This window comes from Crotalus tigris, unplaced genomic scaffold, assembly GCF_016545835.1.
Source record: "Crotalus tigris isolate CLP2741 ecotype Arizona unplaced genomic scaffold, ASM1654583v1 scf7180000018954.1357295, whole genome shotgun sequence".
Classification (NCBI taxonomy): Eukaryota; Metazoa; Chordata; class Lepidosauria; order Squamata; family Viperidae; genus Crotalus; species Crotalus tigris.
Window position 1 is genome coordinate 759,179 of NW_024097293.1, and position 14,505 is coordinate 773,683.

A 14,505-nucleotide genomic window follows, 5' to 3' on the forward strand; every position below is an offset into this window, starting at 1 on the left:
AATGGTGATATTATTATTATTATTATTATGTGCTGTTTTATATTTAAGTCATTCTAGAAGTGTCCCCAATTCCTGTAAAAATAATCACAGGTATCACAGATGGACTAGAATTTTAAAAAAGACATTTCAGAACCTCTTTAAAAAGAATTTATTTCATACAGAAAAAAGACAGATATTATTCATATAATAGGAAAACAGAGAAAGATACCAAGGACAATATCAGGAAAACTAAGGTGTTGGGAAACCCAGATATCAGTTTTGCTATATTGCAATGCCATTTATAATTGTTGTTAAATTGTATACCTTGGCATTATTACAAATCAAGGTAAAATACGAACAATCCAAACAGTTTGCCAAATAAATCCAGTCTAATCTTGCCTTAAAGCAATATACAAGCAAAACAAATTTACTCTTGCCCTCTAGACTGCACCCAAGCCACAGCAAGCCAAAAATGAATTTATAATATGAAAGAAAGCCAGGCAGAATCATCAGGCTTAGTGTTCTTGTTTTAACTGAACTGGTACTAGCTTGGGAAAGTCTGGCCTAGTGAAGCTACTCCCAGGTTGGTTCCAAATTGAGAAGAGGAAAGATGTGTCCCTCAACAAGTGACCTTTCCCCATTGCTACAACCTTATGGCAAATGAAACACATTTTCCATTACTATTCCTTAGTCAGAAAAACAACAACACAACTTCATTTGCAGATAGTACCAAAAGTTATAACGAAATCATAAACTTGTATCTGAAAGACAGCCACTTAAATCAGGCTTGCTTGAAAACCAATGCTATCGAAACTTAATCATATTTGAGAAAAAATGTTTAGGATGGGAACAATCAGGAGAAAAATGAAGTGGTTTATTAACAATGGATTACTCAAAACGTACCATAGCTGGGTGCATTCAGACCATACTTTATGAACAAAACTTTTCTTCTTAGTCCAAAAAGCTGCCCCAAACCTACAATGTGCCAGAATGATCTTTGCCTTATGACTTCAGTTTTTCCTGTCATATGTTCCTTACTATCATGATTTATCATGATTCCTTTCCATGGGAAAGGAATCAGTAAGATGAAAGAATAGATAAATAAGAACTAAAGACAACAGGTCCAAAACCAATGCTTGCAGAATGAAATCTGGTTTACACTAAAGCAGAATATAGCAATAATGGGGTCAGGAAGAAGACAGAATGGACAGAAAATGCAGATGGTGTTAGCTGTTTCAAAAGCACACATACACAAACAGAAAAACAAAACATCTAGCAGGGATGGATAAGCATTCTTTCCTACTGTGCTTTTAAAATGCATAAAGGTTTGTATATATGCATGATTATTTTTAATATACAATGTTCACAACTGGACTGTGCTACCCACAGCTTGAATTGACGTAATCCACTGTATGATCCTTCTCCATTTCATCTATAGAGTGGACCTTAAATACTTCTTTGCAGATTTTTACAAGCCACAGAGAGGAAGAAGAGATCAGTTGTGTCTCTAGTGTTAGCCTTGTGACCACTTCTCCTGCAGTGCAGGTGCCTATATTTTCCCATAAGATAAAATTCTTTTCACTACAGCAAAGATGCCCAGTAACTAGCAAGTAAGCAGTTACATGGTCTAGGCTAGACATATAATGCTTTTAGCAACTATTTCATCTTATTTGAGGAGACCACAGCCTAATTTCGTTGGCTTTCTAAATGTCGTAGACCAGTGTTGCTCAGCCTTGGCAACTCTAAAATGTGTATCCTGTACTTCAGCTGGCAGGGGAATTCTGGGAGTTGAAGGCCATACATCTTAGAGTTGCAAAGTTCAGAAACATTTAGACTGTTAACTGTTTTAACCCTCTTCAGACAAAACTACATAACTATTTTGGTTGGGAAATAGTGAGAATTATTCTCCAATATACCAAGAAGATATTAGGTTCGAAAATGCTAAAGGATATTATATACAATGCTTTAAAGCTGCACAACAACGAAGTGTACTAATATATATTGGAGTGGAAAGTAGAGCCATGCAAGCCTATGGTTTATTTTAATCATGGTAAGCTGAATAAGCAAAAATGGCTGGGTACACATACAATACTCAGCAATAAACTACAAGTTGCAAAGCACAGTTTATTAGATTAAAAAAAAGCGAGAGATAAAATCAAATTCTGGCTTGCTGCTATATAAATCCAGCCAGGTATGTTGGAAAACATTAATAAAATGCAATTTGTTAATCAGTGTAATCATTCATTGGTTCTTCAATAACTTGGAAGTTCACAATTACATTGGGTTTTCAGTAATTTAAGCAAGGATTCCTGCCTATCACCTATTACCAGAGACCACTTTTATACGTCAAGGTCTGCATCTTGAACTACTTGGACTCTAAATATCTGAGTTATGGTATAACTAAAGTTCTCAAGAACATACAGAATGTTCACATGGAAGTGACAATATTTCAGTGGAAAAGTCTAAGAAAAAGCAGATAGGTATGGCCAGTTAATTGAAGGTCCCACAAATAAAGACATCAATAGATGTTTTCCAGAGGATCTTTTGTATCCTATCTTGTTCTTTCCTAAAAAGAGCACAGGAAGCATGGATTACATATTTATTTTAAAGAGACTAGTACACTAATATTAAAATGTAATAAAACTTCATAGTTTAAAAAAAAACTATCCCAAATTTGAAGTGTAGAAGAGTTATTTTAGAATTGACAATCTTCTAATTAAAATGTAGCTATAGGGGAAGCTTGAGTTACAGAATACAACTATGCTTAAAAAAAAAAAAATCCCGACAGCACCTTAAATCATACTGAGTTGAACAATATTGGAAATTTAAGTTCAGAAACACTGGGAAACAAGATTCCCTCCTCATCTCTATTCAGAAGTCCAGGTTAATCACAACCATCCAGAAAGGAACAGCAATATAAGCATGAAGGTTATTGATAAACTTTCCCAAGGCAATATTCTGAGTAGGCATAAAAGTCACTTAGTCATTGACTGCATTCACACACTGTGCTCAGCCATTATATGTTTAGCTACATTTTATTGAATAAATCACAATTAGAACTTTGTATATCAAGTTACAAACCAGGATCTGCAAACTAAATTTGGCTGAATATACTAAACTGAAACTAAGCAAATTGTGAGGGCCAGAATAATCAAGATCAGAGGTCAAAATCCCAAGATCAGAAGGACCATAACATCAGTGGAAGAACATCAATGAACAAATGCATTCCACCCCTTCCACTGAGACAAACCTGCTCTCAGGGATGTAGGGTTTGAACTTTGGGAATGCTACAATGCTGCAGTTACTGATTATCTGCTATATTATTGCCTTTTTAGTATCTGTAATAAAAATGTTTTATCAAACATCAATCTCCTTGAATCCCTACTGCCAACTTTCAAGATTGAGGAACTGTTGGGTGAAAAGCTTCATTTTTTTTTTAATTTAGCAAATTTACACATTGTCCATCTCACTCTGAAAAGCAATTATATATGATTTAGTGCAATGGATGAACCATATCAGCTTTTTCCATCACCCTGAAAATCCACTGCATTCCTACAGTATTGAATTTTAACCATCCATGTCCATGTCTTTTCTTTTGATGATGCATTTTTTTACTGGCAATGTATAGTTGGCTATTCTAGTTGGGAATCATTATCACTATCACTAGTTGGAGCTGCTGCACAGAATTAGAATAATTAGGAGAGTGGGAAGGATCCATCTCCATTATTAATTTGAGAGCAGATATTTGCAAGGGAAAACCTGCTCTATGTTCTCTTTGCAAATCCAAATAAAATTTGAACTGAAGAACAGCCCTGACTGGTGTGCATACATTAACTGCAATACTGGTGGCCAGCTGTTGAGAATTAATCTTTGCTTTTTTTTAGATCTTGCTGGAAGGCAGTATAAACTCAGCTCACTTGTTTAAAATTATAGAAGAAAAAAAGGCATGTAATCCTAAAATTACAGTCTTATAACACTGTCAGTATGAAAAAAATCTATATAGAGCCTTTTTAGAATGTCACTTTTGATTTGCAATTTTTCTTATTTGTTTGATATGATCAAAGTCACTGGTTAGATAAACCTGAGACCTAATCTAATCTGCTGTACCAGATCATTGGTTTGATTTTGTTTTTTTAAAAAACAATATATTGTATGAATCCAGTCTAATGGGCTATTTCATAACTTAGCATACTTATCCAGAAAATTTATTATAAACAAATACCTAATCTTTATATGCTATGTAAATATAAATATTGGTTAGAATGATATATATACCAATGTTTTGTAATATTGCCAAAAGTTTGGAAGAATTGAAGGAAAACAAAGTTGTTTCTTTCCAGATAAAAATTGGAAATGTTGGGAATATCTGAAATCCATGCAATATAAGATGTTCTTTAAAAAAAAACACATAAAGAACATCATTTATAATTGAACATATGGAATTGTAGTATTTGGCTTAAGAAAGTTACTAAGAAATTTTAAGCAAATGTATTCAAAGTCAAGACTCCTAATTCCATGAACTTACTATATCTCAAGTAAGAGATCATATGAAAACAGTCTTGAAACCTTTTCTTATTTTTGTACAAAATATCTAACTCACATGCAAAAGAATCAACAGTTGCAGATTATTTGTTTCTGATTATTTCCAAACCAAAACCACTGCATATCAGCAAACAACTCACAATTTCTAACTAAAGAGGTTTGAATTCTACCAAACAGATGGCAGCACTCAAAGTATAGAAATGCATTTAGATAACAGCTCTCCAGACATTTTAGCTATCAATTCCTGTTAACTTCAACTAATCTGGCAATAATATCTGAAAGTTGCTTATCCTGGTCTATTATATACATAGGAATAATCATATTCCAATTTTGTGCATTCTTTTACATAAAAATATTCATACTACACTCTGAATAAATCCTCTATTTCACTCATTTCAAGAGAAAATATTTTATAAGTTTCTTTTGCTACTCACATTCCTCAATCATTTTCTATTTTTATCTTGGGGGGGGGATCACCCAGTGACCAGCTCAGCCCATTCTTTCTGTTATATCTCCCCTGTAGCCCCCTCATCTGTATTTTTAATTTCCATTGACATCAGTTGGTCCTTGGCTGATTGTTTTCTCTAGATTGTATTCTTATTATTTGAAATAATATTTTCTGTTTCTCTAAAATATGGCATTTATACTACTATGAACAAGAAACACACAGTATATGCATGAAAAATTAATAAAACACCAGATCAATAGTCTTCCTTCTTTCTTACAAACATTTCCACAATACCAGCCAAGTCCAAACACTCCTATTTCTTTCTCCTTTTAATATTATACAACTTGATTGTATAAGAAAGATACATCAGATTTTTTTTCGAGACAGTAGTATATCTTTTAGGACAGACTAGGGAATGAACGGGCTCCTTCTTTTTAGAAAGTCATTTATCCCATGGTGCTCTTTCACTCTCAAATTTGGTTTTGTTTCTGCCTTCAAAGAGATGAGCATGGCTCTGGTTTTCTTTTTTATAGGTGCATTTTGATTTAAGCTCAGAAACAGCATGACAGTACAGACAGATCTCATTTAAGGATTGCTCTAATTAGTATATTATGGTGTGAAAAAGTAACTTTATGAGCAGTCCTTGCAGTTATGGCTATTGGAATGTCCCCATGGTCATATGATTGAGTTCCAGGTGCTTTACAACTGGTTGGCATTTACAACCGTTGCAACCTGCTGTCATGTGATCACCACTTGCATACTTCACAGGGAGCTTCTGATAAACAGTTAATGGAGAAGCTGGCAGTAAAATCACAAGTTGTAGTGCTATAATATCTCACTTGACTGCATCATTTAGCAATGAAATTGCTAGCTAGTCCTGACTGTGGTTGTTAAGTGAAGACTACTTGTATTTCTTTTCTGTGCCATCAATATGCTGACTAAAGTATTAACTGTTTTTTAGCATAAATCTGCATCCATAATGTGGGGGATGGCTAAGCTATATCAGGAAAAGGATTTACTGGAATAATGATAGTAATCTACCTGTTAAAATGTATTCCAGTTCAGCTATTCTCAGTAGATACCTCCAGGCCTGCTCTTCTGGCCTGTATAATCTTTGCAAGCTGGAACATTACATGTGTATAAGCCAACATGTCTGAGGAATATTTGATTAGGAAGGGGATTTTAGTACCATCCAAAGCCATGGGATTTGAGACAGCTATGACAAACTTGCCCTATTGATGCTAACGTTCTAAAACATAAACTGGAAACAATTACATCTTGATCAATAGGGGTTTGGATTTTTCTAATCCAAATAATCTAGAAGAAACAAAATGGAGAGGATAAAAAGTTCTCCATGATCAGATTGAATTATATGTAAGTAACTGTATACTCCATTCAGAAGCTCAATATTCAGTAGAAGGCAATGGCTGGCCCCACAGACTCCATTAAGCCATGGTTTGTTCAATGACGCTTTACTGAACTATACCTGTGACAAGATTTGCACATATTACGCTATAAATCATAATTTACAAATCACATTGGTTGGCTTCATCCAACATGTTTATCCCCCAAATAAACAAAAGAGCTATAATGACTTACTGCAATATGTGAATCCAGGCATATTACAGTAGCTTAATAGGCGCTATCAAAAAAATAATAATTTGAATCCTAATTAGAAAAACATATGGTCATTTACTAAAGCAAGACTGGAAATTCTTGACTTATATTCTTCAAACTGACCAACTTCAACTTTAGCAGAAAAAACTATTCCGCTCAAAGCTGAAGAAGCTTCTTGGATGAGAAGCGGAACCCCCCCCCCCGAAAGTCCAGTTGCCTCTTGAAAATGCAAGAGAAAGTCTTTCCATGTTTTAGGTTAGGGTAAAGGAGAATATCTCAAGAACAGTTCAGCAACCGCTGCCTCCTGGAATGCTAAAAAGCAGCCAAGGATCACACATCTTTACAACACAGAATACTATGCAAATAAAGTAGTGTTTGTTGGATTCAGCATTTCTACAGCGTTCTATCAACTTGAGAGAAAGAAAAACAAATGTCCACCTTAATGCAGCTTTCAAATCATAGAAAGCCAAAGAAAATGTGCTGCCACTTGCTCTTCATATTCTGGTATAAAGAGCTGGTGTATCACAGGCAGTGTATATAGATGAAAATAAGAGATTTGCAAGAGCATAGAGGAATAGCAAAGTTAATTCTTGATATTCTTTCCAAAAACTGTTTTTTTTAATGCTGGATCAAGATAATCATCAAAGAAATGCTGGAATATACAGGAAATGGTTCCTCCATCTGCTAAACAGACTGAATTCAGAGTAGCTGACCATAACTTGTATAAGGCTCGTTCAGATACAATTCACTTAGGCTAAAAGCCCTGCTTATTTGGCAATCAAGTAAAATCATTTATATTTTGCAAGTTATGATTAGTTCTTATTTCCAATTATTCCCATCTATTATTTGTCCACTTCTTTTTGAAAATTCTTTTTGACAGTTTTGCTGCACAACTGCAGTCTTTCTGCTGAGCTTCTCTGGTTCCACACAGCCCAAGTTATTACCAGACCATACAACAGAGCCTAGTTGCCTATAGCTGTTTCCATGTCCAAATGTCATATATAACTCAATCATTGGGAGCGTGAGCACTCTGTAGCCATCCTTGATGTAAGAACATCATCAGGTTCTTGCATGATTAGAGCTTTTAAACATTCTGGAATCCCACATCCTCAAAGAATCACAGATCAGGAGGCAGATAAGAATCACAACAGCGACAATAAATTGCTGTGATAACTTAGCAATTTTCCCCAAGGATCAAAGCAGAAAGTTTGGGTAGCCATAGTTTATCTGAAATTCCAGCTAAAAAACTACCTGCTGCCTCTTCTAGTCTTCTGAAGCACTTCAGAACAGCAGGACATTCATTTAAATTTCTGCTAAAGGTTCCAGCTGCCTCCATATTTCTTCTACGGTTCTCCTTCTGTTGAGACAGCAATTATTTAAAATCTTCCTTCTCCATTAAAAAAAAATGTGAAAGTTTAAATAAACAAAAAATCAAAGCAGGTTTTTCAACAATGTGATTTGTTGAATTTGAGTCTAATTTACCTACACTAGAACACTGTTGTTAGGTAAGAAAATTTATCAGTGTAACTGTGTTAGCTATTATTATTTATAAAAAAGAAAAAATAATTCAGATTCACTAAAGCTGGAGGATTGGGAGACGTAAGACAAATAAGAGGTAAGAACTCATATACTCCAATGGAAAAGACTTGAAATATTTGCAGTTTCACATTGCAAGTCACTTGATAAAAAGTCTTGGTCTATTCCTTACTTCTCCCATAAAAAAATTTCTAGTACTGGACATGAATAACTATCAATATTGCTGGTAAATACATGCACATTTTATGATGGCTATGCAACCCAAATGGGGCTAAGAGAAATAAGTGGAAAATTATCAGCATGTGACAATACCAAAATTTGCAAAAACAGAGAAAAATAATTAGGAATACAATCCAAAAGCAGTAACTTCCTCCCTTCAAAAAAAGAAAATTAAAAAGAAAATCAATGTCAGAACATGCATAGGTGCTCCAACATACTATTAAAGGAAACAGTTCAAAGGAAGGGAAAAATAACTTGAGTTATCTCTGAACGATGATATGGCTACATGGTCTAGGAATAAATTATGCTGCAATATGGTGTTGCAGGCACCACTTGTAATTAGACGATTGCAAATCAAGCCTCAAAGTTTTGAGAGGCATGGAAGAGACAGACAAATCTTAAGAATTGGCCTCAGATGCAGTAAGATTTTTTTCTGCTGCTAAGGCTACTGAGGAGCTTAAGATGCAGGCACAACAACTCCTTATTCCAATGCTAGTCTCTTAGGTGAGCATGGCACATAGTTCTAACAATATGATCAGGCCACAGGTTCAAAATCCAAAGCTGATAAAAGAATTTTTCCAAGGGAATTGCCAAAAAGATGCTTCTGTTGATTCAGATTGTCACATTTATAGTATAACTGCACAATGTAGATGATGCTGTAGGACAAGGAAGGGGATTTTGAAATACCTTCTAGGGAGGTATGATAAATGCATAAGCCTGGAATCTTTCTTACCAGAAAAGGTCTGAGATTTCTTTTTCCCAAATGAAAAAAATTAGAATAGTTTGCTATTTTACTATCTAAAATTGTTTTTGCTATGGGTGCTGCTAAACTGAAGTGGCAAAAGCTCAAAGTGCCTCAATTTGTCTGCAGATCAAGTGTAAATATTGTTGAATGGGTTGAACTCAGTTCCCTCTAAAAATAGATTTTAGAATGGACAAAACAGATATAAAGTCAAAGGATAAGTCCAAGTACTTCATACTGGCCAATTTTCATACTTGTTTGGATGATAGCAGGTGCAAAACCAGCCATTAAACTTTATGAGTTTTCTGATGTCTTACAAGATGAGAGGCAGCCCCAAACCCTTTGCCACAGCTGGCGCATTTGAAGGGTTTCTCTCCTGAATGCGTAGCACGGTGACGCTCAAGGTGTGCATAACGGGTGAACCCCTTTCCACAGTCTCTGCAAGAGAAGGGCTTGTCCCCACTATGGATGCCCTGATGGCGCTGGAGATGGGCACTGCGGGTGAAACACTTGCCACAACGTGTGCAGCGGAAAGGACGTTCTCCGGTGTGAGTTCCTTGGTGGCGAGTAACATGAGCACTGCGGGTGAAAGCTTTGCCGCAAACACCACATTCATAGGGACGCTCTCCAGTGTGAGTGCTGTGGTGGCGGGTCAGGTGAGAATTGCGCCCAAAGGCTTTGCCACAGTAGGTGCACTTGTAGGGTCGCTCCCCAGAATGGGTCTCCTGATGGCGGGCCAGGTGGGCACTGCGGGCAAAAGTCTTCCCACAGTAGCTGCAGCTAAAGGGACGGTCTTCCTCTGGCACTTGCTGTCCCAGGCGCTTCCCACCTAAAGGGCGCTGCAGACCAGAGTGGGTAGCTAAATGCCTAGTAAGGTGTGAGTTTCGCCGGAAACCTTTCCCACAGTAAGGGCAAGTGTGGGACTTTTCCCCCATGGTTGCCAGTCTTGCGAGAGTGGTGGTGGTAGGAAAAAGAAGACCCTTTCTTGACACTCTTCAGGCTAGCTCTTCTGACACGAGGCTAAAGTGCTCTACCTCAAAAGACTCCTTCAACCCCTGAACTGAGTTATCGGTTATGATTTTCTGGCTTTTGTCTTTCTTCTAAAGCTTGATAAACATCTCTGAGATCCTGGGAAATAACTTTGCCTTCAGAACCTGCTGGGGAGAAAAACAGAATTTCAAAAAGAAAAAAGAAAGAAAACACAAGCTCCTGCCAAAAGCTGAGTAATTTGGGTGGAAAAGAAACAATGTAATACAAATGAAGTTTAAAAATATATTCTATTCTTATCTGCTCTGTAATTCACATATGCATAATCCAGATGTTTCTTTTTAAAAATAAGTTATAATGATGCTGTATGTTCAGAATATTCTCTCTTTGAGAATGAAAATTCTGTAAATTAAAAATAATGATTAGTATCAATATAAATAGTCCCAATTATTTGTTTTTACTGGTTGGATCCAGATTTAGCTATGCCTAGCGTAGGCTCGTTGAAATCAGTGGGATCCATGTCTGAGGTGTCCTCTTGAGTCTAATAAATTTATTCTAAGCATGACTAAGTCTGGAGTCAAGCCAGTGAAATTTAGATGTATTAATCTGTAGTGGTGCATCTTTCATTCAATTCACTTTTCTTCTTTCAAAATGACAGGTTTCCAAATCAGTTTATAATTTAAATATACACAAAGTAAACAAGACTTTGACTGCATAAAGATCATATGCCAACTTCTTCTGATCCTGATCATTTGTATAGGCTACTGTCCTTAACACACTTGCCTGACAGCAAGGGTAAGGTATTTATGGTCCAATTTTGCCTAAAAGCTGCTCCCAATGATGATGGAGGTTTGGAATTGTAATTCAGACAACCTGATATGCCAAATAGTTTTCTACTCCATCTGAAAATAAAATCCTCTGAATGATCGGATGGGCTTTCTTTTTAAGTAAACCTATAGGATTCTATGCAGTTTTCCCTAAGAGGGAAAAAGGAAAAAAGCATTTATCAACTTCATTGGATGAGGGTATAAGAATGTAATTAATACGAGTAGCTGATTGCATTAGTATGTTTTCTGAGAGCAAATTAGTTCTAAATGTATTTGCTATAATTACTTTCTGCATCTTAAATGGAGGAAATCAGGAAATCATTTTCGAAGAAGTTTTGATATTGGCTATATGTTATGTTGCCAGCATTTCAATCAAAATTTTAGAAGAGCAATATTATTTTTTTATTATGTATTGGAGAAAATGTATTTTTTTAAAAGAAATATATTTTGGATTTCTTTTGAAAAGATATTGAAAATTATGTTCCCTTAAGGTATTTGCAATACTAGCCTCTGGAATATTGCACTGTTACCATTAATTTGGCACCACTTTCTTTGTAGTTATATCTCTATTGTTGTTTTTTTTACATGATACAGTATTGTTAAGAGATATAAGTTCAATAGATACCTGTTTTATTTTACATTGCAAAGTTTTCAGATAGAAAAATGTGTACCTGAGAATCTAGAACATTGCTCATTTGATTAATATTTAACACTTATTTGTATAATTTATATACCAACATTCTGCTCCTAGAGCATTCAATAATATTGCTTAGACAGTCTTAACCTGACTTCAGTACTTTCCTTCTGTATATAGTTATATGAGCAAAAGCATTTCTTAACAAATTTGATCTAGTGGTTAAGACACCAGGCCAGAAATTGGGAAACCCTTAATTTTAGTCTTGTTTTAGGCATGAAAGCTGGCTGAGTGACTTTGAGCTGGTCACCCTGTCTTAGCCCAATCCATCTCATATGGTTGTTGTTGTGGGGGAAATAGGATGAAGGGGTATCCTCCTCCTTGAATTATTTATAAAAATAATAAAGGTTTGATATACAAATAAAATAAACATAATATAAATTAAATTTTACATGGCTAATAGGAAAAGAATGTGGAAAAATTAAATGAAACATTTCTATGAACAAGAAATGAAACATTTCTATGAACCCTTACAAAGAAATCAGTGTTTGTATTTTCTAGGTTTGCGTTATAGCTACAACCTAGACGAAACAGGTAACAGCCAATATTGTCCATTACGCTACACAAGTATAGTAATGAATCGCGCTCAGTATCAATCATGCTCCCGTCGCAGTAATAGATAAAATAAAGAGAGAGAAAAAGCCGTAAGAGAAATATAGACAGGACTTTCCACGGCAGATCCTCCCCGCTGCGAACTACTCTGGGAGACGAACAGTGAATGGAGGTGGTGGATGGAGCTGCTCTTCTTACAGGCGTTCGCCCATAAATGGATGTTTTTATGCGTTACGTGCTGCCCGTCCTTGTCCCCATAAATCGGTCTCCACCTTGGGTCTGTCTGCAGAATCTCACCGATTCATTCTTATTGAAGGAATCCAAGCGGGGTTTGCACGCCTTTGCCAACCGCAGGCCTGGGAAAGAGCCACTCCCGTGCCCGTGTGTAGGCAGTGGCGGGTTCAAGCACAGGAAAGCACCCCTCGAGTCTATCCTGTCTCCCGCCTCCGCTTTACTTGACAGCTCCAGCTCTATGGTTTTAACCCTCTTCCTGCCAACCAGTAAGCCACGCCAATTTCCCATAGAAGCCACTAAGCTGGAAATGAAAAAAGCGAAGAAATCACACAGGAGATTTGGAAAATGCAGCCGTATTTTGATTGTATTAGTGAATAGAGAGAATAGAGAGAAATGAAACCCAGCTTTCATCAAAAGGATAATCAACGAATATAACAATTGTTGTTTGGATTAGTTCTTGCCAGAACATAAGAAAGCTTCAAAAACTTAACATCCCGTCTACTGTAGATATTGGAAAATCCTATACGTTTGCTTGTTGCTGCTATTTAAATCAACGCATAAAAATGTTTAATTTTGTAATTCTTATACAAATATGGAAGTACCCATAAGCCTTAGTAATTCGTTTACTGTTGCTTTGTCAGAAGCATTTTGCATTGAACTATGGACAATATGGGGTGTGTGCAACCATCTCCAAATCAAATAATTCTAGGAATTGGTTCTTTCAGTCTGTAGGAAATACTGTTTTTCCCTAGCAGTGTTATCAGCACCCAATCCAATTGCTTTGTTATAAATTGTTTTTCATAAATTGATTTTGAAAAGTCATATATATTTATACACAAAACATGGTAGACGTTCTTCGCAACAGAAATATGAAGATTTTTACTTTCTATCTGCACAATACTTAACAAATTACAGGTATTATTTTATTGTTATCTTTTCTATTAGAAGCATCAATTGACACAGAAATGCATAATGCCTATTAAAAACTATATTCAACATATTCAAATTATACAATCTTCTAGAGATATCCATAGTTTCAGCATGTTTCTTTGCAAAAGGAAAGGCTTTGTATGCAACAAAGTATGTGTAATGGTGATGGGTGATAATGCAAGAGTCATGATTTGTACAGAAAACAAACTATCCATGACTGCAAATGTGAAGGTTTTCCCACAGTAGATGTCATTCCCAAACAGGTAGATGTTTGTTTGTGTACCATTTGAGTAAAGTTAGCAGGGGACTAAATTTTGTAAGTACTCCGAGTATTTGCCATATCTGAATAGGAATAGGAAAACGACTTTTTTGCTTTGGGTAAACATGTGTGCTACGATCCCAGATAATTGTAATTATTTAATCATGATTAAGGAAATCTTTACTGTACATGAACTCTGTCACTTTTGCTCAGTTGTGAGACAGATCGATGTATCCTTTTTTTAGACAACCTAATCTTCCCATTCTGAACTCTCTACAATTCTCATAATTTATCTCCAGTATGCTCAATAGTTATGATTCAACAATTTGGGAAACTATAAACTGGGAAAGATAGTTGCATTCTAAATGAGACAACGCTTGCTTATAATATTGAATTTACCTTTGCCCTGATTTTATGACTTTTTGTCACAAGTTGCAATTTTGCTTTTTCAAAAAAGTATGTGTGTGTGTGTGCGTGTGTGTGTGTGTGTCTTTGGTTATTCGGGTTTTCTCCCGCGTAAAATTGGAAGTGTCATGGCATCGTTTTGACGAAGTCCCATTCGTCATCTTCAGGCTGGTGTTTTCGGCTTCGTGCTTCTAGGAGCAATGTGTGATCGTGACTATTTCTTCCTTTTAACTGCCAGTGGGAGTATGAACTGATTGGGTGGGAGCTTGGCTGTGTTCTGATTGGGTGGAGGTTTGTTCTGATTGGTTAGGGGCTTGGCTGTGCTCTGATTGGATGGGGGGTTGGCTGTGCTCTGATTGGATGGGGGAGTGTTCTGTTTGGGTGGGGGCTTTGTTGTGCTCAGGTTAGTCTGAGTTGCAGGGGGATTTGAGATGGTGAGCTGCGTTACTGTTGTTTGGCTTTGCGTTCGTGGTCGTGCCTCATCTTCATGGTGGGTGTCAGTTTGCTTCATGTATGGATTGGAGGGGTTTAAAG

The 14,505-nt window shown here is 36.2% G+C and overlaps 1 long non-coding RNA gene across 1 annotated transcript; it reads right to left on the bottom strand.

The window, feature by feature from the left end:
* Positions 1–131: 131 nt before the first annotated feature.
* On the bottom strand, positions 132–12,606 carry LOC120314560. The gene is made up of 2 exons (XR_005558481.1): positions 12,441–12,606; positions 132–10,237 (listed from the first exon to the last, which is right to left on the bottom strand). It is a non-coding gene; the product is annotated as an uncharacterized LOC120314560 (long non-coding RNA).
* Positions 12,607–14,505: the final 1,899 nt, after the last annotated feature.